Genomic DNA, 24,871 nt, shown 5'->3' on the forward strand with positions numbered 1-24,871 from the left:
ATGGTGATCAGAAGAGCTTCTGCAGAACGTGCCATGTGCTTCTCCCCAATCAGGGCCTGGCCTCCCTGGAGACCTGAGGATGCCAGGGCAATAGGGGGAGATTGTAGGGACACTCACATAAGAAAGACACACAGAGCCGAGTACCCAACAGAAGGCTTCATCCATTCACAGAGAAGGGTGGAGACCAGTTGCCAGTCCCGGCAGGGCAGAAGCAGCTCTTGGAAGCCAAAGCACTGAGGCAGGCATTGGAAAGGCCGGGGGTCAGGTGAGGAGCTGCGTAGGAATGACAGTGAGGAGTGGCAGGGAACGGTCCTGAGATGCATCAGGAGAGACACTGTGGCTGAGACGGATTATCTGTGCATTGGCATAGGAGAGCCAGGTTTAAAGGGACAAGGTCACACAGGAGCAGAGGTTGTAATGCAAACTGCTTCCATAAGAAGATCCAGGACATTGAACTGGATTGAAGGATGGGGGCAGTTAGTCAGTGCTGAGCTGGAACCAAAACAGGGAGTTGGGGTCCAAACAAACAAGACTTGGTTTCCTGGGGTCCCACGTTCCCCGAGATAAACACCTTGTCACTACAGTGTGAGAACGGTTGCAACCTGAAATGGAAGGATTGCTGGAAGCAAAAAGGAAAGCTGGCACCCTCCCAGCAGCCAGAATTAGATGGACTGAATAGTGAGAAACTCTCGGTGACAAGAGCCTTGAGGTAGGTTCCCCAAAAGCCACAAAGCCAGGAGCGGGAGCTGATGTCTTATCGTGGGCTTGGATGAGCCTTCCTTGGACCGGAGGAGAAGACGTGTGCTGAAAAAGTCCTGTGGCAGCAGCCCTGCCATTTCCCAGAGCGTCGGAACGATTCAGTTGCAGAGAGAAGGTTTCTTACAGACTCTTGGCCCTCCAAGGAGTCCCAAAGTTTCCTTTTTTTTCAAGGCAAAGGAAGAAGAATGTGACCCATCCCTGCTCTGCACCTCATGTTTTCTCCCCCATCAATCAATTGGTTGGGTCAAACTGTGACTGACTCTGAAAGGAGAAAATAACATTTCCTTAAATCCTTCTTTGTTCTTAGCACTGAAAAGACTCAAACCAAGTGTGGTTAGTTGAGGAAATATTCTACTAACTTTGGAAGAATGAAATACTGGACGTGAGTGCCTAGCAATGCCCTTTGCAGACTGGGATTCTGGAATCTTAGGACCAGACTGTTCTGAGTTATCTACTTCAATAGTTTCTCCTGCCTTGTGCGAAAAGGGAGGCGCAGAGAAGGCAAATTTCTCAGTAAACCCGAGTCACTCAGGGTCACCTAGCCCAACCCTCCCATTTTACGACCAAGGACACTGAGGCTAACCCAGCAAGTAAAAAGATTGGCCCCAAGCCACTCAGCAACCTACGGCAGAGCATGACCCAGGTCTCCAAATTATACTCCCTTTCTTCTTTATGTCCCACCCCAAATTACTGACCTTCCTGCATTATTGAGAAACCAGCCCACAAATGCCTGTGTCTCTTCCTCATAATATGCGGATGGTATTCCAGACTGTCACCACCTCCAATCACAACCCCCTCAGTTCCCCGGGTGAGCTTTTCCATGTTTTCAAAACTCGGCATTGATGCAAAAATTTCACAACATCAGAATTATATGTTTTCAAGAGCAGCGCTTGTAAAACATGCAATTTTGAGAAGAACATTGGTCGTGAGCTTTAACAGGGACGCTACCCAGTGAGGAGAGCAGAGTTTGGCTTCAGGCAAGTCAAGATTTTTAAACCTTCAAGACACATTTGTGTAAATATCCTCATTCAAAATGAAAAAGAAAGCCCAGGCTTCAGGTGACAGGCTTTGCTTCAACACCAGCCTCACTGAATTTTGGCTCTTATTTAACTCTTTCTCTTTCCAAAGGTGAGTCTCCGAGAGTCTTCCTGCCATATCAGCCTCTCGAACATCAGGAGGCAGATTTTTGGAGCCACAGCTGGTTCTTGACCAGCTGCAAGTCTCAGATTCAGTCTTAGTTCCCGACAGACCTTATGTGGGCCCCTGGAGCACAATCGAGCCCCAGCCAATGGCTTCCAGAAAAGAGAGAGCAAGGCCCACTTGAAGAGGACTTACCTGGGGCTGCCTGGGGTGCGATGGGGGGACATGAAATGATGATGGTTTGAGCCTCTCCAGAATGAGCTCAACAGGGTTGGAGAAAGAACTTGTTCTTCAGATTTAATGCAGACCTGGATTTAGATTATTGGTCAAGGCCCGTTTATTGGCCCGTGACCCTGGACAGGTCACTGTCACTTATCCTCCCTGACATCTCCTTTAGCTCATCTGTTCAGTGTCATTAACAGTGTGCACTGCAGGCATGTTGTGATAATGGAGACTATAGAGACCCTGCCACTGGGGAGAGTGAACCGCTTGATTTGGGGGAAAGCGCCGTGACTAAAACTCTCGAAGTCTAGAAATTAGTGAATTCTGCTGTGGTGACACCAAAACTCCAAACCTGTTCATTACTTGACCTGAATTCTGCTCCAAATGTATCTGAGATGATGGATTGCCCACCAGCTCAGCACCTAGTAACGTGAACCAGACGTCAGGCAGGCTCTGCTCAGAGGATCTGTGGGTGGTGGGAGGGGTCAGGGAACAGGAGTAGCATGCCATTGGGTTAGAAAGAGCGCTGAGCGTGGGTCTGAAAAACAGGTGCAAGATCCACTCTGGTCTTAGTAATTCTGTCACTACAGCCCAGACATTCCCATCTCTGAGGCTAGAACAGTGGTTCTAATCCCTAGCTGCACACTGGGCCAGGCATCCATGCAACTCCAGAGGCTGCTGGGAAAAGCCTCCCTGAGAAGGCAGCGTTGAGTCAAGGAGGAGAGGGAGCAGCCCTGCGATGTCTGTGGAGGATGGGCTCAGAGAGGAGCAGCCAGTGCCAGACCCTGGAATGGGAGCCTGTGTGCCCAGGACAGCAGGGTCACCAGGGCACCTGGAAGGGAGTAAAGGCAGAAGGTGGAGGTGCAGAAGGAGCCAGGAAGGACTCCAGCTGCTGGTCTCCTCAGACACCTCGTGTCTGTGGTGGTAGAAAGGGTAGCTTTTGGGTAACTTGAGATGAGAGTGCAGAGGACGCTGGACGGGACAAGTTGAGATGCCTACTAGACCTCTAAGTATGGCCCTGAGCACCCTGCGGAAATGATTCTGGAGTTCAGGGAAGAGGCCACGCTGGGGTCTAGAGGGTAGATCACAAAAATGGCAGTACGTGTACCTACTAATGAGAATAATCCATCAGAGAGGGAAAGTTGATGCAGGAGAGAGGGAAGGGGCTCAGATCTGGTGCATACCTGTTCTTCATGGAATGGGGCTGTTGAAGTTCTGGAGGGAGGAGAATGTCTGAGACAGTCACCAAGGGGACTGGGAGAATGACTGGGTGAGAGAAATGTAGGGTTCCTGGGCACTAGGAGGGTTTCATGGTTGTGAACTAGGGTTGTGATTCGAGTTTGGCGGTTATGGAATACAGCTGTGATTATGGATTACAGTTGTCATCAATGATGATGACAACGTAAGGTTTTTACCGTGGGCTACGGTAGGGTTCATTCATTCAACAAACGTGGATTATTAAACCCTAGGGCCTAAACAGTTCCTGACACAGGGTAGGTGCTAAATGAATGAATGAATGGAGGAAATGCTAACGCTGGTAAAGATAAATTGAGATCATGGATGGGGAGTCCCACGTGAGCACAACAGATAATTTTAATATTTTTTTAGCATAATTATTATTGGTCTTGTATTATTTCTTTCAACTCCTTCCATGGTCTCCTGGGCCCAATGGCTGCTCTAAAGATTGGTGAAATGAATTTTCCCCCCAGGAACTTCATTTTCAAGCATGCACACCCCCTCAGGGCTAAGCCGGAGAAGTGGCTGCAGCAGAGGTTGCCACGGCAATTACTCAAGAAAAAGTGGGGATAATTGCATCCTTAGCACTAAACAGGAGTGGGCCAACCTCGTGTCTGTGGTGGTGGAAAGGGTAGCTTTTGGGTAACAAGGAAACTTGTCGATGAACTTTGGGGTCGGTGGGCAACGGGGCTGCAAGCTCCCCAGGCCTGTGGTCTCCGCAGCTGTGTGTGTGGTTCTGAAAAACAAGAACAAAACACCTGTGCTTGTCAATCAATGACCAATGAACAAAAGCAAATACAGACAGGAGCCAGAGGTCTAGGATCAAATCACTTCACAGTCACCCAGTTATCGCCAGGATGGCAGGAGTCACCAAACTCTCCTGGCCAAAGCTACCCCTGCCTGTTTTTGTCAATAAAGTGTTATTGGAACACAGCCATAACAATGTATTACATACGTATTGTCTCTAGCTGCTTTTGCGATACAACGGCAGAGCTGAGTAGTTGCAACGGAGATTATATGTATGGCCCACAAAGACTAATACATTTGCTATCTGGCCCTTTACACAAAAACTTGACTGACTCCTGGCAGAAAGCGTTTGAAGGAGGGGGCGGGGCCAGAGGAAATTTATATAGACTTCAGTGGAGGTTTATATGTTCTTTTTTAACATTCATTGGATGCTGTTTTGTGACAAAGTTCTTCAGGCAGAGCAGGAAGTTGGAAACTCTGTCCCTAGAACCCAGGTGATTTGGTTCTTCAGCTCTGAGGCCTTGAGTTTCTCCGTCTACACCATCACGGCAGCGTTAGCTAAAGTAAGAGGGCCACGTGGGCGTGAGGGATCCATGACACTGTTGCTGCGGCAGGCTCAGCTCGGTCACAGCGGACACTGTCAGCAGGGGGAGAACTGCCTGCTCTTGAGCTGACAAGGCTATATTCCTTGTGCTCGGCTTCCCGGAAGTCACCTGTCAATACTGTTCCCACGGCCCCTCTCCGCGGGGACATTTCTTGCCTCAGTCACAACTGTCTCTGGATGATTTCCTGTCATTTTCTACATGAGTGTGTGGGCAAACTGCTGACTCTCAATCATTTGGGGCTTGTTGACAAATGGCCTGAATCTTTATTTATCCATCAAGGAGTTATTGAACCCTTCCCTGTGGCAAGAAGCATTTTGCAGGAAAACGGGTGAGACTCCTTCTATCTGGGGAAAGATGCCTGTGAAGGGGGATCCCAGGGGAGTGAGTGAGGGAAGCACAGAGGAGGCAGCAGTTGGGGAGACCCAGCTTCATGGGATGACAAAGGACCTGGGCATTGCAACGTGAATAGGAGCTGGCAGAGGGAGACAGAGGGAATGGCACAGTTACGGGGCGGGGTTTGGGGTGATGGTGCTTATGAAAATGGGGTGCCCCCGATTGTGAAGAGCCCTGAGTGCCGCACTGGGGAGCTGGTTTCATCCTGTCCTCCGGGTCACTCCAGCAGGGTCAGCAGGTCAGATGTGCTGAGCCCCTAACTCTAGGTGACCCAGGACAAGGGAGGGGAAGAGCTGACTCCCAGACTCCTCCCATGGGCCTGGCATCCACAGAACACCTCCCTCCTGGCCTTCAGGCTGTGGGTGGGTGATGCTCATGCTGGAGGGCTTCCCCTGCGGGGCTGGAAAAGCATCTCTGCTGATCTGGGGTTGAATTTTTTTCTGCTCTCTTGTCAACTTACTGTTCCAGAGCTCACACAAGCTTTGTTCTGCCTCAGACCATGGCAGACCGGCCTCCGCGTTACTTGTCCTCGTTCTGCCCCTGCTTCTATGACTTCAGCAACAACAACGGTTACAGTAACAGTAATAACATGTCCCATGTACTCTTCCTATGTGCTGGGTAACACACGAGGCCCATTCAACATGATGCTTCCTGCCTCTTCATTGCCTCTGTCCATGCTGAATGTCTTCCACAGGGATGTGGTTCTTGGGGCCCTTTGAAATCCAGAGCTTTGTGCACGAAGCCTCGACTCACATCTGAGTTGGTTGGGATGTTGGGTTCGGCTGTATAAGTGTGACTAATAGACACTCAAAGCAACAGTGATTTAGACGAGATGTAAGCCTTTCCTCTCGTGTAGAAGTCCCGTCAGGCCTGGTCCCACTCTGCAGAGCTGTCCGAGGCCCAGGTCATTCCGTCCTACTGCTCTGCTCTCCCTAAGGGATCGCCTGCTTCACAGGGTCTATGGCCACCACATTTTACCTCCCTTTAAGGGCACAACCGAGAAGTCCCTCATGCCACCCGCATTCAGATCCTATGGGCCAGATCCTAGCCTGAGGCCACACCCAGGTGGAAGAGAGACCATTCCATGATGTGGCCGCTGCCTGACCACTGCTGAACCAGCTCAATCCGGACCAGAACAGAGATTGCTTCTCCTGAGCCCCCTCAGAGACTGTCTATCCCCTCCCTGTGCTCTAGTTCCTGGGACAGGCCCTTGCCCTTCCCCGGGGCAAACATGTAAGGCTTTTCCCCTATCCAGCCTGCCCTGCCCTATACAGCACTTCAGTGCCTGCCACATGGCGTGGGGATATCCAAGGCGTCTTGCTGCTGCCCAAGACGTAGCTCGTATGTAAGTCCCCTTAAACTCAGCGTAATGATGGAGTTGTCAGCCTCTTTACTTGGTCTCTCGGCCCCGAGAAATTTCACACAGCACCAGGGGTGAAAGAGGCTGGAAATGCAGTCTATCCTAGGGGCTAGTGAAAGTTCCATTAGTGTGGAAGGACAGAACTGAGCATGAGGTTCAACTAACAGGCTTTCAGCCACTGGTTATTTAGCTGTGTGTGTTCATCCTGGTCTTCCAAAAGCTGATATCAAGATGGGATGAGTCACGCATGAGATTCCTCAGGGAATGGCAGTCAGGACAAATGGGGTGGGGGAGGAAGGGGAGGCTTAGAGAGCCATGAGCTCAGGTGAAGGAAGAGGGAAGGGAGGGAGGCTGCCTGTGGCAGTCTCTCAAGGTGCCTGTGGCAAGTCTCTCAATCGGGTTTTGAGAGAGCTCAGCAGGGTGCCACCCAGCACATGAAACCCAGGTTCCAATCTCCTCGTAGCCCGGCGTGCTCAGTGGCTGGCAGGGAACCGTCCATGGGAAACATGGCCTCGAGGAGATGGATTTCAGGGTAGCAGCTGCCTGTCTTGTCAGTGGTGCTCCTTGCATCAGAGATCTGAGAGGCAGGCATCTGGCCGCTACACTGTATAACTTTGGGCAAGTTGCTTAACCCTTCACTCCCTGTTTCCTCAACTATAACGTGGGGGTAAGAACTCTCATTCAGGCTGGGTGTGAGGATGAGAGATCCTGTCTCTAAGGAGCTTATCACTGTGCATAGCGCACAGGGGGCTCGTAGTGGCTGACCACTTTTACTACCGTGGTTGTTGCTGTTGTTATTATTTATTAAAGGTTCCCAGGCAGTGGACAGACACCAGCAGAACTGCACTAGGTAGCTGCAGACAGCATTGAACATCACTGCAGATGCTCCATGGACCTCTGGGATTACCGGTAAGCACTTTCAGAAACATCCCCTTCCTCTTTCCAAAATGATCGAGATTACTTGCCATCCGAGCAAGATGTGGAAAACAGAACTAGACCATGAATCTGCAGGGCAGGGTGGGGAGGCAGGCAGAGGAAGCCGGCTGGGTTACTGTGGTTCAGCAGGCGCGAGCACTGGGCAGTGGGCGGCCTCGTCCCCATGGCTCCGCGCCTCTGTGACTCCGTGGTCCTGAGCCGTGTCCCGGCCTCCCAGGTGACACCTACCACCTCAGGAGTGTTTCTGGGGAAGTTTCTCTTACGAAAACTGCTGACTAATAAGGGACATTTAAAATAAGAAGTCTGTTTCTTAAAAGAAATATTTGATTCAACTGAATTTATTGAGTGCCTGCAGCAGTGTCTGGGCTGTGTCTGGGGAAACAGTGAGTAAAATATAGCCCTTGCCCTCAAGGGGCCCACAGGCAAGACAAGTGTCAGTAACAAATACCGGACCGCAGTGCCTTGTGATGGGTTTAAGGAACAGGGATGCAGAGTGGAAGAGGAGTCCAAGCCGGGGGGTCAGAGAGTTAGCAGGAAGGTCAGACAAAGGGAACAGGGTGCAAAGACACAGGGGGTATGACCCAGAGGTGAGGGCCTGCTGGAGAGTGCAGAGCAAGGGGGAAGCAGAGAGATCTGCACTTCAGGCTATTTTGCCACGGGCATTGTGGGCTGGAAGTGCTTCACTCATCTAACTGCCCCCCCCCCAACCTCCAGCCCCCTAAAGTAAGACAATGCTTTTCCTGTTTCCTCAACACCAGGTCATGTCCCATCATGAAGCACGTGAGGGGTAAATGTTTACTGAATGCATACCTGAGTGGATGCATTAAGTATACATTTAGACCAACAGTTTCCAAAATATATTCCCCACCAAAAGGATTAATAGCAGACAACTTTCTCAAAAGAGACAAAAGTGTCAGTTATTTACTTACTGCTAGTCTGGGCCGGGTCCGCACATACATGACCTTGTCCACTTAGCACAACCCTCCCATTGCCACTTGATAAATGAGAAAACTGAGGTGCAGAGAGTTTACTGTCTTGTCAGAGGCATTAAATGTCATAGCAGAGCCACAATTTGAAACCAGATATTCTTATATTGAGTCCAGGGCTCTCTCTACCAGACAGCATCACACCTGCCTGTAAATAAGCACATATGCAGGTGTTCAGAAAAAGCACATTCATCTCATTGTATGTGTGTGTGTGCACACACACGTGTCTGTGTTTGCCAGAGGTCTTCCGAGATTTTCCACAGAACAATTGTGTAAATGGACATGGTTTGCTCAGGAGCAGCCCTGCTAAATTCATAGAAAACCCCACCTGAGGTGCCAGCAGACGGAAGAAACCCGGAGAAACCCGGACCAGCTTGGTTGGCTAAGACAGCAGCTGCCCGGCTGAGGGGAGAATGGATGTTCTCTTGTCTGCAACCGGTTTTCAGCTGAAATTTTTTTTAATGCCATGATTTGCCCTCTAAACATGTCTGTTTTCAATTAACCTCCTTTCCAAGAAGAACAAGCCATCTCCAAGGGATAAAAAATCACAACAAAATCCAAATGAAAAGGGTCTCTCTGGCCCCTCTCAAGGGCTGTCATGCTCGGGAGGCTGGCAGCTCGGGTCTGACGATGCCCCATGGAGCAGGTCAGTACTGCAGTGATGAGGCAATGGCCAGAGCTGCCCTCTGTGGCCGGCAACAAGCCTTTGTCTCCTAGGGAAGCAGCTCCTGGGAAGCCTGTGGACTGATTTGTAGCCTGGCTCGCTGTCTGCTCCGGATTCTCAGAGCACTTTCCAAAGAGGCCCCATGTGATGTCGTCAGGGACCCAAATGGGGAAACTGAGGTAGCTGTAACCCAGCACCTGCCCAAGAGCAGTCTCTGGCTCTTGATACCATTGCTAATCCTCACCACAGCCCTGAAACGACTACTGCCACCCCATTTTCTACAGTAGGAAATGGAAGCACAGTAGGACTTGATTACATGCCCAAGGCCATACACGCAGAAAGTGGCAGAGCCAAGATTCGAACCCGGTTTATCTGGGTCCAAAGCTGTGGCTTCTGGGAGCCAAGATAGAGGTCTAGGTCTGTGAGATCCTGTGCTGAGTTCACCTGCAAGATAATCACACTAATGGATTGTGGTGTATGAGTGTGTGCACTGTGGCATGGTGTGTGTGTTATGCCAGGTGCGGTGTGTGTGTTTAGTATGTGGTGTGTGCTATGTACATATATGGTTGTGTGTTGGCAATGGTGTGTGTGTGTGATATGTATGTATTATGTGAGGTGTGGTATCAGATGTGTGTGTGGTGTGTGTAATATGGTGTGTGGTTTGTGCATGTGTGTGGTGTATAGTGTGTGGTGCATGTGTCTTATGAACAGTCTTTTTAATTTCATACCTGCCTGGAATGCAAAAGCTGGCAGGGCTGAGACAAGGTGACTGATAGAAGACACTTGGCTTTGGAATCGGGCAGAGGTCAGTTCACAAGTCCTACTATGTGGCCTGTGACAAGCAACCAAACTGAGTGAGTCTGTGTCTCATCTGTCAAACGGGGCTGACGGGATCATAAAGGAATGTCAGCAAAGCACCCAGCACATGACCTGCTTGTCTTCTTCACACTCAGCAAGCCCTGTTGGCTGTACCGCCCACGTGTACGTAGAATGAAGCCCCCTTTCCACACCGCCCTCAGCTCTCACCTGGATTACACCTTCTACCTGGTCTCCCTGCTTCTGCCCTCGACTCCCTGGCCAGACCCTTCCCAATAGAAGGGCCAGAGTGAACTTTTAGCACACACATCAGATCATGTCACCCCTGCTCAGACCCTGCAATGAAATAATGGCTGAAAAGGTCGCATGTGGCCTGCCCACTCCATCCCCTTAGTCTCCATTTCCCAACGGGCACAGCCCTCTCAGGCCTCCCCCCACAGACCCTTCTGGCTAACGTTCAGGTCCCACATCATTTTTGGTCTTTGCGCAAATGTCATTTTCTCAATGAGGTCTCCTCTAACACCCCTATTTAAAATTAAACCATCTCCTCCAACACTCTCTCTAAAGGAAACATGTCCCCACAGGACGCAGTCACGGGCTGAAGGACAGCCAGGGCCAAGGCCGTCTCAGGGAGGTTTGGGGAGCAGCACTGCCTGCTGCAGCTCACCCTGCTCCTGGAGCCTGTGCTCTGGCAGCTTCCTCCTCTGTGCCCCAGGCGTTGCCAGGCTCACTGTTCTCCTACAGGTCTGACATGGGGACGGGATGCTCCAGGATGCCCAGTCTTCAAGAAAAGTTTGCTTCCACTCCAGCAGGGAGGAAGGAAAAGCGAGAGACACTACCATTCATTCAGTGAGCACCAAGGAGAGCAGACACAGCGTGTGTGTGAGCCCTTACTCCCCGGGAGCCTATCAGGTAGGATTTTGTTATCTCTTCAGAGACGAGGCAAGTATGGGACAGGGAGGTGAGGGAACTGGCACTGGCCCAGTGAGTGTGGAGTCAGAAATGTCAAGACCCATGGATGCCACCCTGTCACGTGTGTTTCTTAAGACCCTTGAGTTATCCATAGGTCCGAGATGAGGACAGCCAAAGGATTTGGAGCTGGAAGGGACCTTCCAGGTTTGGGGGTTACCACTGCCTTTATTTTAGGGGCAAGCTTAGCACCCCCCTATTGAACTGTGAACTCCACAAGAGGAGGAATCTTGTCACTTCTGGACATCCCCAGAGCTAGCACAGTGCCTGGCACACAGTAAGTGCTCAGCTAATGTTTGATGAATGATCAAGAACTCAATTTTGAGAAGCAGGAAAGGTTTGGTGTAGTCAAATCTGTAAGCAAGCCAGGGAAATGTAAACTAGAAAAAAACAGCTGAATAAAAACACTTCCAGAGAAGCAGTCATTGAAGATATTGACCCACCCCAGGAGGTCATAGTGAGTCTCTCTGAAGCCGCAGTCCTGGCTCAGCCCCCAGCGTCTCACCTGGACTACGGCCTCGACTTCCTAATCATCCCCACTGGCAGCCTCGCCCCGATCAGCTTCCACAATGCACCAGAACCAACCTTCAATCTGGTTCCTTTCAATCCAGTTCAAAAAAAGTTTTGAGGAGGCCTGGCTTCTGCCCCAAGACGGCCACTTACCAGCTGTGTGAACTGTGTGCCTCCCCTTCAGATCTATAAAATGGGATAATTAAGGAATTCCTCTTTGATTTTTTGTGAGGATGAAATGAGTTCATAGAGGTAAGGCCCTGAGAGGAAGTCCTGATACATAATAACTGCTGTATAAGTGTTTGCTGCTGCTGTGTGTGTGTGTGTGTGTGTGTGTGTGTGTATGTGTATATGTGTGTATGGAATTTGGTCAAGCATTTGGAATACAGCAACAAATAAAACAGAAGTCATGGCCGGTTAGCTCAGTTTGTTAGTGCATGGTGTTCTTAACAACATGGGCCATTGTGAGCTGCGCCCTCCACAACTAGATTGAAACAACTCCTTGACTTAGAGCTGATGGGTCCTGAAAAAACACACTTAAAATAAATAAAAGTTAAAAAAAAAGAAAGAAAGAAAAACAGAAGTCACAGAATCAATCGGAGCTAAATAGCCCTACTTGCAGTCAGACAGCAAGTCTCAGCACGGTCCTCTCCTGCTGAAACCCCCTTAGTGGCTTCCTGAGGGCTCCACGACAGCCCTCAGCACAGCAAACGAGGCCTCTGCAACCACGGCTTTGCTGCCTCTCGCTACTCCCACCAAAGCTGGAGCCACAAGCAGTTACTCTCCTGTCTTCCAAACATCAGCTCACACTTTTCTAGCTTTACTCACTCTGCTCTCTTTTGCTTCTTCTGTCTGGTGAACTCCTACTCATCACTCAAGACTCAGCTCAAATATCCCCTTCTCTGCCACCCCTTGTGCCTGTGGTCAGTTGGCGGCTCTGTGTCCCTCTGCTGCAGCCCTCATCCCACTGTGTAGTAGCTATTTTCTTCTGTCTCCCCCACGCAGCCTCACTCACCCATGACAGGTTTAGTGGGCGACTACTGAAGAGCTGTGTGAGTAAACATCAATGATGGGAATGCCTGCACTGGCCAGGAGGGGGTGGGAAGGACAGTAAGAGGGGCCCCTTCTCAGTCTGAAATGCTACGATACATGTTGCTCAGATGTTTGAAAACATTGTTCAAACCCTTGGGCAACTCTTCAAAGTTTGTCAGATGGACGGGCAAACCCATCAGAGGGAGCAGAAGGAGATGTTAAATGATTCACAGGCTGCAGAGACAGGGCCTGGGAAGAAAGGTTAAAGGATCTGGGGTTCATTAGCCCAGGAATGGGGAGCTCAGAGGGGGTTTGCCTGAGATCATGAGCCTCTTTCCTTCACCGAGAGGGGTTGTGCCTGCTCCTGCTATCCACTCTCTCCCCACACCTTCCCCCACCGTCTGGGCCTTTCTGTCCAAACGGGGCTGTGGAGAAAAGCATGAAGACCAAAGTTTCCACCCTCACTTGGGTGGCTCTGACACAGGGATGGAGTAGTGAAATGTTCGTCACAGACCCCAATGGAGTGATCTGCTGTCCTGCCCACGAGTGCCTTCCTCCCTTCAGGGACCGCACGCGTCACCTGTGACTATCTTAGGAAGGTAGTTAGGGAAGAGCTTTCTTTACACAGCCCTTGTGAAACTGGGTCAAGTTTGGAGCAGGGACTATGGGATCCCAGAGTCTGAGTCATGCTGGAGCCTGAAGCCTCCAGGAGGGACTGAGCAGAGAGGAGGGGACAGCGGGAAGCAGGAACAGACACAGATCAAGGTCATGGTCTAGGCAGGCTCTTCAGCCAGGCCACCTCCTTTCATTCTCACAACAATATTATAAATTGGGCATAATTATCCCCATTGTTCAGACGAGGAAACTGAGGCTCAGGGGCTCCTGACATGCCAAATTTACCCAGAGGGAAAGTGGAATGTGAGGACGCTGGAATGTGCTAGAAAGTAGAAAGTGGCAGAACAGGAATGGGTTCTTCCCACCAGACCACACCCACAAACCAGAGCGGGGCTGCTGGAACTCAAACCTGCCAAGTGTGGTTTGTCCCCGGCTCTCTTCTGTGGCACACCTAAAACTGGAAAATGAAATGATTCAAGGGAGGGCGTTAGCTGGGAGGCGGGCCTGTGGGAGCTCGGTATTTTTAGTCCTTCTGTCATACAGATCAGGATGGAAAGATGAGAAACCACAGGGGCTGGCACAGGTCTCAGGATGAACTCATGAGCCTGAAATACGTGGAGCCAAAGCCCTCAGCTGCCCTCGCGGGGCTTCTGTGCCCACAGGCCACAGAAGTGCTGGTTCTCTTGTTTTTTCCTGGGGCCCCAGAGCTCCTTTAGAAGGGCTAAATGAAAGGATGTTTGAGGTAGTAGGAACCTCAATGATTTCAGAATCTTATCCCTCACTTCTACTAATGGGGAAACTGAGGCTGACAGGAGGGAAGTTTAATGTGAGTGGCAGAGCTGGGCCCCATCCCGGGCCCCACCCCAGGCCCCTCGGCCTCTTGGCTACATTCTTTCCCCCACACCCCACTGCCCAGCTGCCATGCCCTTCTCGGGGTGCATGGTGGCAGAGTGTGGAAACTGTGTAGTAGCTGCCACACAGCAGGGTAGAAAGTCCTAGGTTCAGATTCAGGCTTTTCACTTATAAGCCTGCGGACTGTGACTCTGTAGCTTTACCTTTTTTGTGATGCGCATTTCTCAAACCAGGATATTATGGCTTTTAGTGAGATTCCAAGGACACAACATAGAAACGTGACCTCCTGCTTCCAGAGGAACTTCTGGAAGGAATGAGATGTATAAGGTGGTTAGGAGACCCTGTTCCCAACAGCCATCAGATCCTCCTTCCTCCCTCCTGTATAAAGAACCAGGAGTACGTCTGGTACCCACTTGTGGCCAAGTACTTCGGGGAAGTGATCAGGGCTCATCACCGGAGCCTAAGGACAACTGTAGTGACCTCGTTCTCCTGGCTAGTAACTGTTCAGATTGGTGTGTGACACGGTTTGGGCCAATAAAGGATGAAAGTCTGCTGGGGTTTCCAGGAAATGCTCCTCCCTGATCAAAAGAAGAAAAAAGCACCCAGGAAGAAAGTCCCTGGACATTGTCATAAAAATGTGACAAGGGGGTATTACAACTTTACCACTAGGGAGTCAAGTGGAAAGAATGAATAAAAGAATAAAAGCCACTATTTATTCAGTGTCTGTTGAGTGCCAAGTTCTGAGCTATAAGCCTCTTTGGTATCACCTTGTTCATTCATCTCAACACCATCCTGTGACCTCAGGGGGGCATTGCCAGGGTCTGTGTCCCACCCACCCCCTCCCTTACGGGTCAGGTTTGGCCCCTGCAGAGCTCTGCAGTTTGTCTGTGTCTCTCAAACTGTGCTTGTCTCTGCCTCTCTGCACCTCTGCCTTTCACACTGATCCACAGTTTGATTTAGGAGATGACGGAGAGGGAGCCTGTGAAGACAGTGACCCAGGGGGTAAGGCAGTGGTGGGAGGGAGGGAAAGAGTGGTGGTGAGACTGTCAATTCCTGCATTGCCTGAGGTGGGGCCCCTGCTGGCCTTGACTCCATTCTTGCCCTAAGGGCCCAGGTAAGTGGGTGTAGTTTGAGGGTGAGAAACCAGAAAGGGAGAAAAGCAACAGTCACGCTGTTTCATTTAATCCTCACAACTGTGTGAGGGTGATAGCCATATTTTACAGGTGAGGAGACTGAGGCTCTGAGGGTGGAAAGCACCAAATCCAGGCAGAAGTCTGGTCCTTTTAGCTCAAAGCCTGTGCTTTTCACAGCACCAGCTGTCCTTCCATATGGCATCAAGGACAGGCAGTGTAGTGAATTGGGCCAATTACAGCTCCTGTGTAAGAGAGATTTTACTGCAGTTGGCTGTTGAGAAAAAATAAACGTGGTCTATTCCATATGCCTGCCCGCCAGGAGCAGCAAGGCTGCCGGCTGCAGCTTATAGCCTCCCGCTTTCCTGGATGTGGCAGGACAGCATGTTTCTTCCCACCATTCTTGGCTGGGAGTGGCCCCGGTCTGGGCCTGCTTTCCTCCTCCTTCTGTCCCTGTCATTCCTAGTAGTTGGTCTCTACAATCTATCTGGGAACAGCAGGTGATTGGAAAAGCAGTGTGTGTGCTTGAGTTTGTATATGTAACTTTGTGTGTGTGTGTCTGTGTGTAGCTAAAACCTGACTATTGTGAGGGAGGGGGTGTGTGAAACTAAAACGTGAGTGTGGATGTGTGTGGCTTCATTCCAAATGGGAGTGTGTGTGTGTGTGAGCTAAGTTAGTCCATGTCCATGTTTCTGTCTGTCTGTCTGGGAGTGAAGCTAAACTTCAGCTCAGGCCCCTGAGCTGGGGCAGCCAGCTCCTTCCAGATCCTGTGAGGAGGTTGGCAGCACGACCAGGTTCCTGCTAGGAACCTGCCGGGATTAGCTGGGCAGCTACACCGCTTTCCTCCCAGATGGGTCTGGACAGGTCTGGATGAAGCACAAATTCTGACTCCCCTGTGGGCCGCATGCCCTTCTTAAAATTCCTTTTTGTCGGCAGGAATAAGCTGAGTAAAATCAAACCGAGGTCACATGTAGGAGCCTCCTGAATGAAGTGTCCCAAGGTCACCTCAGAGCTCACTTGTGTCCCTGGGGCATCAGGGCCACTGGAACTCAACCATGTCCTTCCTGGTAGGTGGCCGAGGTCTTCGTGCCCGGATTTACACTCCTCCCTCCTCTGTGGCCCCCAGCCAGGAAAGACCCCACCAAACATGCACTTTGAGGTCACGGACACCAAGGGACACACTCAACCATTTTGTCTTCCTCTCTTCCAGTTGTCACTTGCTAAGGGACTCTAGAGCTGGTGCCTCCTTCGTTCTTGCCCTCACTTTTAAAGACCCCCAAGCCCCACCTGTGACTGGGGCCCAGAAGTTCACCTTCTCAGTAGACTTCGAGCACTGCTATCCTTCCCAGCAATCCCCACACCTTCTCCTTCTCAGGCCTCCAGAAGCATCCTGGGAAGGGGTACTCATGTTGGTGTTGAGACCTTCACCTCCAGTCCTGCCTCTGCCCCCCAACAGCTGGCTGTCTCTGGGCCAGCCGGTCAGTTTCAGGACGCTTCCCGAGCCCTCATCCTTCATTTGCCTCTCTCTTCCCTCAGCAGAGGTAAGGTTTACTCCTCTCAGGTGCAATAAACAACGTGAATTGACTTCAGTGCAGTATCAGCTGTTGATGTAAGAACTTTGTCCGACCTCTTCTCTGTCAGATACGTAGAACATCTTTTTCTTGTATTATCTGTTTTCTTCTGCTTAATATTTGTATATCTTTTTCCATGATTACTTTTGATATTTCTGAAATTTTGCTTTAGATATAAACAGCATAAAGGGAAAATTTGTTTTTTGTACAGTCTCACAATCTATGTCTTTAACAGGGTTATTTAAATTTACATTTAACGTAATTTCTGGTACATTTCTGTTTAAATATACATATACTGTTTTTGCGATGATGGTATTGTGGTGCTATAATTTTAAAAATCCTTATCTGATAAAGATACATACTAAAATATTTATGACTAAAATAATGTGATGCCTGGAATTTGTTTTAAAATACTCTAGGGAAAAAATGAGGGAGGGAAATGAAACTATTAAGTGTTAGAATAACGGGTGCATGAGGTCCATTATAGCATTCTGTTTATTTTTTATTTAAATTTTGAAATTTCTATAATATTATTTAAATTTTCTATATTATTTAAATTATTTAAATTTTATTTAAATTTTTAAATTTAAATTTTTTATAATAAAAAAGTTTTTTAATCTGCCATCTTACATTCTACTACTGTCCAGCCTATTTTGTTTCTTTTTTGTCTCATATCTCGCCTTCCTTTAGATTGATTGTTTTTTTAGCATTCCACTTTCTTCCTCTATTCATTTGGACATGACATACTGTTTGAATTTATTTAGCTTACTTTAGAAATTACAACATGCATTCTTAGCTTAACCAAGTCTAACATTAATCAATATTTTGCCTTCTTCTCTCCCTTTAACTCCGTTTAGTCTTCACTCAATTTATATGCAATTGTCATGTATTTTAATTCTACTTTTAAACCCTATCACTGCCTAATACAGTCTGTGTTCATTTAAATTTATTCACACACTTACCAGTTTCTTTGTTTCTCATTTCTTCTTGGGCTTCAGCCTTTCCAACTGGGCTTGCCTTTCTTCTTCCTGAAGTGTGTTTGGAATTTAGGGCTTTGTGTGACAGGCTCTGTTAACTGTCCTTGTATGAAACTGTCTTTATTGTGTCTTTATTCTTGAAAGATATTTTTGTTGGGTGCAGGATTTGAAGTTGGCAATTACGTTCAGCATATTGAATTCTATTGTCTTCTGGCTTGTATTGTTGCTTGGAGAAGTCAGCTCTCAACTATTCCCTGTGACTAGTTCCTGTAGCTGCTTTTAAGATGATCAATTTTGGTGGCTTTTCTGAAGTTTCACAATAATATACCTAAGTGTAGGTTTCATTTTATGTATGTAACATGGGATTCATTGTGATTCTTAAATTTGTAGATTGGTGTCTTTTATTAGTTCCGGAAAATTCTTAGCCATTAACTCTTCAAATATTGCCTCTGCCACATTATTTTACTCTTCTCTTTCTAGGATTCCAAATACAGATATGTGATTTTTCCCACATTTTTGTATCTTACGTTTTCAACCTGAATTTTCCATCTTTTTGTCTTTCCACTTTATACTCTGGAAAAATTTCTTCTATCTAATAATTCACAAATATCTCTTCAGCAATGAACAATCTGCTCTGGAACCCATCCTTTTGGTTTTTATTTCAATTATTGTATTTTTTATTTGTACAAATTCTATTAAGTTCTTTTTCAAATTTGCCATATGTCTTTTGATAGATTCCTATTCCCTGAGGACATTTTCAAGCCAGCCTTTATTCTTTTAAACGTATTCAGCATAGTTGTCTTATAGTCTGTTTCTTGCTCCAGCAGCATGGTTTCCATGAGAGACTGGTTATCTATTACTGTTCTGGTGATTGTATTTAAAAATTGCTCATGGGGAATAATTTGCCACCCATGCTAAAGATACCTTCCTCAGACGGAACTTCCATTTGTTTTTTCCAGGCTCCTGGGAACATTACTATGTTCAAGGCTTGAGAGTTTTCTGACCCAGGGGCCTTCCACTTCCATATTTTAATTCTGTATCTCTCATCATGAGAATTTGTCAAAACCTGGATTCTAATTTTCTGGGTGTAGCAAATGACCTTGGGGCAAAAGCATCTTCAAATCAGGCTTACCTCTCTGAATAAAAGTCCTCTTCATTTTTGGTTGTGGAGGTTTCCAGCTGTCTTGAAATCTCTTTAGTGCTTAGGAAGATACATTCCGTCCATATTTTTTAGGTCCTTTCACTAGGAGAATTAACCCAAATAACCTGCCAACCATTCTGGAAATTAGAAGTCCTTTTGAATTTTAGACTCTAGATTTTAAAACGTTTTTCCTAGAGCAGTGCTTCACAAACTTTAATGTCCATACGAATTACCTGGGGATCTCCTTAAAGTGTATGTTTTGACAGACACATAGACCAATGAAATAGAATTGAGAACCCAGAAATAAAACCACATAAATATGGACAGATAATTTTTGACAAAGAAGCTAAAAACATACAATGGACGAAAGACAGCCTCTTCAATAAATGGTGCTGGCAGAATTGGATAGCTACGTGCAAAAGAATGAAACTGGACTGCTATCTGTCACCATGTACCAAAATTAATTCAAAATGGATCAAAGACTTAAGCATAAGACCTGACACAATAAACTGCATTGAAGAAAACATAGGTACTAAACTTATGGACCTTGGGTTCAAAGAGCATTTTATGAATTTGACTCCAAAGGCAATGGAAGTAAAAACTAAAATAAACGAATGGGATTATATGAAACTGAAAAGCTTCTGCACAGCAAAAGAAACTATTGACAAAATAATGAGGCAACCAACTGAATGGGAGAAGATTTTCGCAAACAGTTCCTCTGATAAGGGGCTAATATCCAAAATATACAAGGAACTCATGAAACTCAACAACAAAAAAACAAACAACCCAATTGAAAAATGGACAGAGGACCTGAAGAGACATTTCTCCAAAGAGGATATACAAATGGCAAATAGACATATGAAAAAATGCTCAACATCGCTAATCATCAGAGAAATGCAAATGAAAACCACAATGAGATATCACCTCACCCCAGTCAGAATGGCTTTCATCAACAAAACAAATAGTAACAAGTGTTGGAGAGGCTGTGGAGAAAAAGGAACTCTCATACACTGTTGGTGGGAATGCAGACTGGTGCAGCCGCTATGGAAGGCAGTGTGGAGGTTCCTCAAGAAATTACGAATAGAATTACCATATGACCCAGCAATCGCTCTCCTGGGTATCTACCCCAAAAATATAAAAGCATTTCTCTATAGAGACACGTGTACGCCAATGTTCATTGCAGCTTTGTTTACGGTGGCCAAGACATGGAAACAACCAAAATGTCCTTCGATAGATGAATGGATAAAGAAGTTGTGGTACATATACACAATGGAATACTATTCGGCGTTAAGGAAAGATGATATAGGAACATTTGTGACAACATGGATGGATCTCGAGAGAATAATGCTAAGTGAAACAAGTCAGACAGAAAAAGCAGAGAACCCTATGATTTCACTGATATGTGGTATATAAACCAAAAAGAACAAGACAAACAAATGAGAAACAAAAACTCATAGACACAGACAATAATTTAGTGGTTACCAGAGGGTAAGGGGGTGGGGGGTGGGTGATGAGGGTAAAGGGGGATCAAATATATGGTGATGGAAGGAGAACTGACTCTGGGTGGTGAACACACAATGGGATTTATAGACGATGTAATACAGAATTGTACACCTGAAATCTATGTAAATTTACTAACAATTGTCACCCCAATAAAATTAATAAAAAAAAAAGTGTATGTTTTGATATAGGAGTTCTGTGGTGAGAATCATACATTTGTATCTTTGACAACCTACAGAAGATGCCCAGGGACCATTACTCTGAATAGCAAGCTACAGAAAACATTTTCCCTGAAAACACTAGCAATCTGTAAGGTTGTAAAACAGGGCTTCTGAGTTTCCTAAATGAGTGTTATAAAATTGAAGCCCTTTACGCTCTTTCCTCCTCATTCAGAGCCTATTGACTCAACATTATACTTAATTTTATCAAACCTGTATATGTGGTTTCCCTGAGCAGAGACAATCAGGAGTCTCTCTCTCTCTCTCTCTCTCTCTCTCTCTCTCTCTCTCTCTCTCTCTCTCTCTGCCCCCCCCCTCTGTATGTTGGGTATTGAGGGAGCTCTGCCAGACACAGGGATATGGATAATTTGGATTATTCGTCCTTGAATAGCCCTTGAGCTCCCTCTGGCCAAAGCAGGATCAAGTATAACAACTAGCCTCCAGGTCTAAGAGCTCATTATCTACAGCAACAGTCTTCAAACTTTTTGGACTCAGGGTATCTTGACATTCTTAAAAAATAAAAAGAAAGAAAAAGAAAAAATGAAGAACCTAAAGAGTTTTAAACTATGTGGGTTATATCTATCGATATTTACTATATTGGAAATTAAAACTGATAAAGTTTTAAAAATCTATTTATTAATGAGCTTAGAATAATAATAATTACTTATTACATGTTAACATAAATAATATATTTTTATGACACATAATTGTAGATTTCAGACACACAAAAATTTAATGATGAGTGGCACTGTTTTACATTATTGCTGGATTCTCATACCTTCCTGCATTCAATACATTTTGATATATTGGTTTGGTGGAAGTATTTAAAGAACAGCTGGCCTCATAGAGATATGTAATTTAAAAAGAGAGGAATATTTTATTAGCTATTTTTCAGATAAGTGTGTATTTTCTTCTTTAACATTACTTAAACCCTCGAGAAGTGATAGTTTCTTAAAGATAGTTGCAATGTGGGATCTGAATCCATATCAGTAAACTTTTTATACTCTGCTACATTAAAACCCATTGTCCTATCTTGTACTTTGAACGGATCTTTTATCCATGCACGAGTTTGTCCCATAATGCATTTGTTATTTGGAAAATATTGGTTCACTGAGTTTTATGCAGAACTTCCAAATATTGTTACATTTCGTCATACAATATTAAACACACACACACACACACACACACACACACACACACTCATTAATCTTTAACAACAGTCTTTAAGCACAGGAAGGCTATCAAGCTTAAGGTGGCAGGTACAAATTTTCCAAATTCTAATTTTTCACTTGAAAACTCGAACCTTCTTATTGGCAAGCAATACTGTCATTTGTGGTCCTTGAAGTGACAGGCTCACTTTGTTCATTTTTGTGGAGATGTTTGCTGAACATCCAAGTCGGAATAACCATCCCTTGTCTGTCAGCTGTTCTTTTCACATAAAAACGATGTTCCCTAAAAAATGCAGCGAATTGAACTCAATGACACAAGTGCTTTTCTTCAGACTGAGATTGAGATTTAATAAAATTAGTAATTTTCATCAAGGACATTCTTAGGTGAAGCTGGCTTTTTTTCCTCCACTGTGAGGGGAGGGTGCTAAAGGCACAACAGTCTCTGCACCAGCAATTCCCCCACCATTACTTCTGCAGCATCAGGGCCAATGTCATCACAGTGAAAAAGACAGGACATCTTAGGATTCGTATGAAAATAGTTTCAATTTCAAGGACTCCCTAAAGGGTTTCTGGTTTCCCTAGGATTTCAAGGACCACAATTTGAGACGCTCTGATCTAAGATTTTGTAAATGATGGTTAATCCTACAGTAAAATATGCCATAACCACTAGAAACAATGAAATAGAACTGAATTTTCTTATACAGAATGTTTTCCAAGTCAAATTGAATATGTTAACATTTTTAAAAGTCATGGAACAATTATACTTTTTGTACTATTACATTATCATACTTATGTTAAAAATATACATATGCGAGATGTATATATGCATGTATATATATATCCGTGTGTGTATATATATGTGTGTGTGTATATATATATGTGTGTGTGTATATAGCTCTTTGAACAGCCCCACACAGTTAAGACAGGGATATAAACAGGTTGGGTACAATGTGTTAAGAGTGACAGAGTGGTCACGGCCCCCTGGGAGGAGGAGAAGGGGGCAGCTCACCTTTTGGAGAAGCCGATATGTGAGCTGATCTCTGAAGGTCAGTAGGAGCAGGTGATAGCCCCAGGCTGAAAGAAGAAGGTGCGTAAGGACATGGAGACCTGAAAGCAGGGTGCTTGGAGAGGACCCCGGGGGCTTGCCATGGCTGTAGGCATAAGAAGGCCAGGGCACTGGGGCTGTGCGACTTCCTGCAGGGAGCTGCCCACCACCTTCAGCAGCAGTTCTGAGGAAAGAGTCATTTGAGGCTACAGTCAAAGTGGAGGCCTCTTGGAGAAAGAAGCTTCTGGCTACTTCTGGCATCTTCTAGGATTGTTTGAACAAGATCCCAAACTCCATCTCTTTCTCGGTTGGCTTTTTAAAAAATCTTTCTGGCATGGGAAATGTGTGAAGGGCTGAGAAGAGAGGAGCCAGACGCTGAGAACTTGGAAGAGGATGTGTTTTCCCAACTGACTCCATGCTGCCATAAGTGAAAATTGCTGAGAGAGTGTGGTCTTGAGTGTGCTCATAATAGCTCCCTCAGGGGCCTGGCCGTGAAGGCTGTTGAGCCCCTTCTTCCCAGCTGTCCAGGAAGCCCCAGGCCAGGCAGCTTCCTGAGGCCAGTCCTGTGACCTCTCAGCCATGGAGGAAGGGTGGCGGACAGAAGAGCAGGCAACACATTTGCAAATGTGTGATTCCTTTTTGTTAATCTCTGCCTGTGTTTCTATCCATTCTTACTGAGGGAATAAATCGAGGGTGACATTAGCAAGCCTGGGGAGTTTGACTCCTGAGTCATCATCAAGCGAATGGGGCATCTGATTAATTGAATTCTATGGCTCCAATTGAGTTACCACCGTGACAGAGGATGGACGTGCCAGAGCACAAGCATGAAGACATTCAGAGAGGGCGCTTATTAGCCCCGCTCCACAATGGAGATTCAGTCTTTCTGTGAGAGCTCAAGGAAACCCAGTAGCTGGCAAGGCCCAACTCACTGTAATAAGCATGAGTTGTCATTGCCCGGGATTCTGGGCATAAGAGGTGTTGGAGTTTGGACCGAATTAACAGCTTCAGGCTTGTCTTGGCTCAAAACCCTTTATTGGCTCCCCAGTTAGGATTGCCAGATCTAGCCAATAAAAATGCAGACTGTCCAGTTAAATTGGAATTTCAGATACCCAATGAATAATTTTTTAGTGTATGTCCCTGCAAATAGTATTTGTTGTTTATCTGAAATTCAAATTTAACTGGCCATCCTGTAGTTTATCTGGCAACCTTATCCCCGGTGGCTGCAAATGAAAGCCCGAACTCTGGCATCCAGTTCTCCAGCATTTAGCCTCTTCTGACTTTGAGACCTTATTTCCCACTCACTGTTCCCTTTGTTGTATCGAGTTTAGGTTCTTGACCAACCTAACTACCTCCTTATCATTGCTTTGCCTTTTGCTTTCTAGCTCCTTGCCCTTAGTCCTTGGCCTTACCCCTCCGTTTTCACCCTAAAAGCCATGTCTAGTATGCTGTCCCTGATCCCCAACGGGGCAGAATCCCTCTCCTCTTTACACATCCTTAGTGTCCCTTGAATGAGCTTCTTTAATTGTAGAGGACACTTATTGCGTTGTTTGCCTGGCACATCCTCCTTCTCTGGAAAAAGTACCTCTTCCTTTTGAGAACTACTCCTCTGACCTCAACCACGTAAGTCCAACAGGAGCTTCCTTGCTCTTACTGACTCCGCCTCCTGGCCACCAATGATTGGCCCCAAAGTGGACACCTGAGCCAGGCCTACGAAATCCTTCCCTAGGCGGTTTTTAAAAGCTCGTCTTGTCTGGCACCCAGCCAAACTCACACCCCAACACCTGTACTGAGCATTGAGCCAAGATCACAATTGCTGTCAAGGACACGGTCACTTCATCTATTAGAATCTATAGTCCAAATTGCCATATCACCTAAGGCACCGATGACCGTGATGATAGAAGAGGCCCCAGTAAAATGGGATAAGCACCAGCCTGGGAGTCTGGAGAGTGACCTGGGCTCTAGTCGCAGTTTGGCCAGTAACTTCCTGCATGACTCACCATCTCACAAGAGTGCCACACTTTGTCTCCTTGTTTGTAGCCTCAGATATTTAATACATATACTTGGTAGGTGTTAGATAAATGGTAGATGAGGCTGGTGATAGTGGTAACAGCAACAGTGACGTAGCAAGTCACCGCCTCTCTCTGGGCCTCAGTTTTCTTTACTATAAAACTGGGGGATTGGATCTGATGAGCTTTAAGAGCACGTCCAGTTCAAATAGTCTGTCACCACCAAAGCCAACCCCTAAAAGTCTCTTCTGACTGCCTTATACCTTCTGAGC

Source organism: Rhinolophus hipposideros (assembly GCF_964194185.1).
Source record: "Rhinolophus hipposideros genome assembly, chromosome: 12".
NCBI classification, from domain to species: domain Eukaryota; kingdom Metazoa; phylum Chordata; class Mammalia; order Chiroptera; family Rhinolophidae; genus Rhinolophus; species Rhinolophus hipposideros.